The following is a 6,012-nucleotide window of genomic DNA, read 5'->3' as shown; positions in this document are numbered from 1 at the left end:
ACTGGAGTGGCTTGTCATTTCCTTCTCCAACTCATTTTATAGATTAGGAAACTGAGGCAGAGAGGGCTACATGACTTTCTCAGATTCATATAGCTATCCACATGTTTGAAGTCAGATTTGAACTGATATACATGAGTCTTCCTGATTTCAAATCCACTGTACTGCCTAGCTGCCCCAGTGGGCTACTTGCCTAGCATAAAATGCTTAATAAATGCATTTTCATTCATTTACTTGGATGAAGGAAGCCAGTTCTAAAATCTTTAAGAATACTGCTGTTAGCATGATAAATGTGGAATTATGTTTAGAAGAATTGCACACGTTTAACCTCTGCTGGATTACTTACTGTCCAGGGGAAGGAGAGATTGGGAGAAAAAATGTGGAACACAGGGTTTGGCAAGAATGAATGTTGAAAACTATCTTTGCATGTATTTTGAAAAGTAAAAAACTGTTATAAAAAAAAAAAAGAATACTGTTATTTAGGGGATAGCAAAGGAAGTAATTATCAGCTGAGTTCCCTGGTTCAGACCCCAGTAGACAACTTATCCTTTTCCTACTAAATATACTCACCAAGATCATTAGCATTTCAGAAAGACCAGAGAAACTGAAACATGCTAAAGTAGACAGAGAATTAGATCTACAATCCAATGACTTGGGTTCAAATCCCTCTTGATTTCTAGGGACAAGTCAATTCACCTCCCTTTCCTCACATGTGAAAAAGAAAGGGTAGGACTTGGTGACCTTTAAATTCTCTTCTAGCTCTAAAAATCTATGATCCTCAAAGTCACATTATTTCCAGGGTATTTAACTATCTACTATATTCATTTCCACCTCCAGATAACAGAAAAACATTAGGAACATCAAATTCCAATCTGCCTGACATTCAAGGGCTATAAGAAAGCATTCAACTCAACAGAACATAACGCGATCTTCACTGCGTGTCACAAAATCAGAATGTGTTTAAATTACACAGACCTAATGGAAGAAACACACCACTGCTATGTTGATAGAAATTATGATACTCAATGACCCATAATGCATAAATCTACCCAGGGGACGAAGCAGGAGGATACAACGTCCCAGGAGTTGTAGAGAAGCCTTACTGGAGGAGTCACTTTTCCATGAGCTTGATGGGGAAAGAGGAAACAGTGTTGATGGTAAGCAAATGATGCATTTCCTCTTGGATGATGACTATATTATATTGAAGCCCAGGGACTGGAAACAAACATTTCAGTGCTATCACCACGAGTGGGGCTGGAGCTACAAAAGCAGATGGATCCAGGCTGGGCACTGTCCTAAGGGCCACAGTTCAGTAGCTGAACAATTTAAGAAAAGAAAGGATGCAGGTCAGCAGCTACCACTCGAGCAGAATCAGAGAATTTCAGAATTGAAAGGGACCTCAAAGACTCATGTACAAAAAGGGATCCATCCTACCCAGCATAATTGGCAAGTGGCCTTCATGTATTTACTAGCTCTCTTCAGCTTTCTCTCTAGGTTTGGCTGTGGAAATTCTTCAGGGTTTATTCTGAAGGCCCTGAGGCTGGAGTACCTACCTTGATACTTCTCTGGGTTTTTTTTATAGCATGCTTTTCCTCATCTAGTAATCTGTATTTTTTGCTGTTTCTCTTTCCCAGGAGTCTCTCTCTTTGCTTAAAATATGTTTTATTCTAAACTTAAGAAATATAGTAAATATATAATTTCCATGACATAGTAGAATAGAAAAAAATACAATTGTATACGAAACTGTAAAGTTTAATATTTGATTTTGATACAACTTGATATTTCTTTTAAATATATAATAAAGTTATCATGTAACTTTCTTTTTTAATACTTTTTTCTTCCCTTCTTCAGAATGGTTACCATTAGAGACATATATGTGTGTATGTGTATGTATATATACATATAGAATATATACATACACACATACGAATCTCAAAATGCTACATAAAAGTTAATCATGAATCACAATAAAAATGACAATAACAATAATAAAAATAAACAAAACTTATGCTTTGGCTTAGCAAAAATAGCTGGAGATTGGTATCAAGTACCAAGGATATCAATTGAAATATTTATTTTCCTATTTCAGGAAAGATCCAATATTACCTTTTGTGGATTAAAGTACCTTTTCCCTATGATTACCAATTCTGTCTTTGACCTAGAGTCCCTTCAGCATAGGATGGAGTCCTGGTCATGGGAAGGAAGGAAAGAAGCAAACATTAAAATACCTGAGAGTATATTTGCCAAAGCAGACACAGGAACAATAAAAACATAAATATAAATATTTTATATAAATAAGGTAACTTCTAAATAATTAAAGTAATATTTATTGTTCTTATGGGCAGGTAAAGTCAATATAATAAAAAAAATGACAATTTTACCTAACCTATTTGCTTAACAACATCCCAATTAAATTATTTAAAAAATTATCTTATTGAGTTAAAAAATAACAAAGTTTATTTGGAAGAATAAAAGGTCACAAACTTCAAAAAAGCCAGGAAAAAAAGATATAAAAGAAGCAGAGTCAGTAGTATTAGATCTTAAACTTTATTATAAGGTAAGAGTATTGTTGAAGAGTAAAATGGATAATTCTGATCACATTAAATTAAAATTTTCTTGTATAAATAAAACCCATGCAACCAAGAATGGAAAGAATGCAGAAAATTGGAGAAACACTTTCATAGACAATCTCTCAGATAGGATGTAATTAAGTTGGAATATTTGTGTAGCACAGAAAAGGATGAACTGATTGATTTAGCAAAACATGAAAAATCCTGGACTTATGAAGGAAGATACTATCCACCTTCAGAGAAATATTACAAGTGCAAAAAGCATACTAGTATCTCACATATATGTGTATGAGTATATATTATATATGTATGAATATATGTATATGTTTATAAATATTTGTAATGTGTATATATCCACACTTAATGTAGTTTTCTTTAGGATGGGGAAAAAATAAAGTAAAAAGTACACAGCAGAGAACAAAAGAAAACTTAAAAGGAACCAAAGAAAAGATGAGCAGTTTTAGAAACAATGTGTAGTATTTACTCTATAGACTTTTATTTTAGAAATAAATTGATTGAAAATGGAAATTTATTGTTTAATATTAAATCCTCTATTATGTTTGCGGTGTCCATGGCAATGTGTTTTTTCCCTCATTTTCTATTTAAGTTTAAAAATTACAAAAAAGAAAGATAAACAAGCATTTATTTAGCACCTACCATGTGCCAGCTACCATACTAAAGCCTTTACAAATATTATCTCATTTATTACTTACACAATCCTCGTAAAGTAGGTGTTATTACTCTTCTCATGTTATAGTGGAGGAAACTGAGTCAGGTAGAGAAGTTAAATAGCTTGCCTAGAGTCTGTAAGTTTGAGGTTGATTTTAAACTCAGGTCTTCCTGACTCCAAGCCCAGCAATAACAGGTCTGTGGCTGAGGGCAGATGATCTTCAGCAGATAAGGGCCAAGTAGCAGCTGCAAGGGTCCCCGGAGCACTCCAAGCACTGTAGTAGGAGACACAGCCAGTTGCCAGGAGACTCAAGTGTGAGAACTTCAGCAGCGGAGGTTTTCCCCGATGGAATAAGAGGCAGGCAGTTCTCAAGCCCTTTCCTTGGAGCATGAGAAGGTCAACAAATTATTTCCATCTTCCCCAACACATGATTCTGTGGGAGATTCTCCTTGTGTGTGTCTGTGGGATGATGTGTTTCTGCCATTTTATTCCAGTCAAAGAGCTTTGTCGTTTGGTTCATTGCCTGCCCACAGTGGATAAAACTCTGGACCTGGAGTCAAAAAGACCCAACAATGGCCTCAAATACTTCCTAGCTGTGTTACTCTGGGCAAGTCCCTTACCTCAGTTTCCTCATCTGTAAAATGAGCTGGAGAAGGAAATGGCAATCCATACCAGTATCTCTACCAAGAAAACACCGATGGAGTCCCAGAGTCAGACATGACTGAAATGATTGAACAATAGTTGGTAAAGTAGGCGCCAGACAGGCTCAAGCCATCTTTTTCTCCCACATGGCACTGTGGGATTCAGAACTGATACCCCCAGCACTGGCTGCACTGGCTGCAGGATCTTTTGGCTTCCTTGCCATTGCTTTATATCATCTAAATATTTCTTTGTAAAACAGAGATGAATCAATATTTTCACTTTAAAGGAGCTCCCATTTTTCATCATGAAAAGGTGATTTGGAGAGGTGAGGTTGAAGTTTTTCCAATGATACGTATTATCTTCTCATCTTTATCCTTTCTTTTAATTCGATATTGATTTTAATCTCTGCTCTAATTAAACAATGATCTGACTGCACACTGATAGCTAATTTTTATAATAATAATTATAGCTTACATTGATAAAGCACTTGGCTTATTTTATTGGGTTTGATTGTTACAACAGTTTTGTGAGGTAGAGAATACAACTATTATCTGATTTAAATGAACTTACCCAAATGTGCAGATATTTAGCAGAGCTGAGATGCAAACCCTGGTTCCAAATCCAGGGTTTTCCTTTGACCATGTTACATTTATACTCCTTCAGTTAATTTTCATTAATGGCATCTTGGTTCTGTTCATCCTTACAGAGATGGCCTTTGTCTTGCACTTAATGGGTGCTCATAAAAGAATTCTTGTATTCAGAAGTTGGTCAGTTAATATGCATTTATTAAGCACTTACTATATGCCAGGCACTGTATTAAACACTGTGGGTACAAATAAGGGCAAAAAATCAAATGAGAAACACACACACATATATAAAACATACATATACACAGTTATGCTATAAGACAATTTGATGATGTTTCTGTAGCCTGCTGAACATTAGGATACCCAAACATGGACTTGGCTGAGAAGTACAATAAAGAAAGTATAATCATTAACCAATCGGTTCTCAAGGAGTTTCTGTTGTAAAGAATTTTGCTTTATGGTGATCCTCTGGGCACCTGCTACTCCTCTCGTTCAGTACAACTTGTACATTTGTCTTACACACATATAAACGTTCATCTCATTGTCAAGAAGGCTTTACTTTCATAATTTTGTTTGATGAACCTATACTATGGCCCAGTCCAAAGTAAATAAAAAGTGAATATTTTGCAGTGATGCAATAGTTATTTCTATGGTCAGACAATGAGATAGAGCAGAATGGAAGTCCTAGGGAGCCTGTAAGAGAATGACAGAATCCAAAGCACTTGTAGGAGCTTCTCTAGGTTTGGATTCTAGCCATGTAGGGCTAATGACTTCCCTGCCTGGAAGTTTCTCTGACTTTATTTCCTACCATCTGGAGAACATTGCATCTCTCCTTAGAGTTTATGATGATGCAAACAGAAGTAGAGATTATTAAGAACTGCAGGAACACATACCTAGAGACCACACACAAGTCCCATATGTTCAGCCTGGCAGAGAAAAAAGGGAATGACGTCAGTTTCCCTCCAATAAGATAAGCTGATGCAGTCCTTCATTGTGGAATTAAGCACTTGGAATTAAGTTTGGAGAATATCCACTGGAAAATGGAGCTTCTGGATCCTGGTTCATTCAAGGAAATTTGATTTTTTAAAATTTGATTAAAAAAATTATTTTGAATTTTTAAAATCCGTTTTCTTTTCAAAGTAAAGACCAGACATTTAAAATTGAAAGGAAGAATCAAATGAGAAACACACACATATACACAGAATTATGGTATAAGACAATTTCGTGATGTTTCTGCACCCTGCTGAGCATTAGGATACCCACATATGGATTTGGCTGGGAAGTGCAATAAAGAAAGTATAACCATTAACCATTAGAAAGCTGAAAGGAAAAATATCTCAGCATTAATGTTTCATTTCCACTAGAGCTACTTGTCAGAGGATTTCTGTTTGAACCACCATGTCTAATGAGATCACATTTTATTTCAACAGCTTATTTGTTTGACTTTAATATTCCAAGTGGACACATTATCCAATTTAACAGCTACAGAAAGGATGAATTTATAAATACTGGTAAACCCCATACAACTGAAAGAAACAAAGGATTT

Source organism: Sarcophilus harrisii, chromosome 5 (assembly GCF_902635505.1).
Source record: "Sarcophilus harrisii chromosome 5, mSarHar1.11, whole genome shotgun sequence".
Classification (NCBI taxonomy): Eukaryota; Metazoa; Chordata; class Mammalia; order Dasyuromorphia; family Dasyuridae; genus Sarcophilus; species Sarcophilus harrisii.
The sequence above is the reverse complement of the archived record's forward strand: the minus strand, read 5'-3'. Positions refer to the sequence as shown.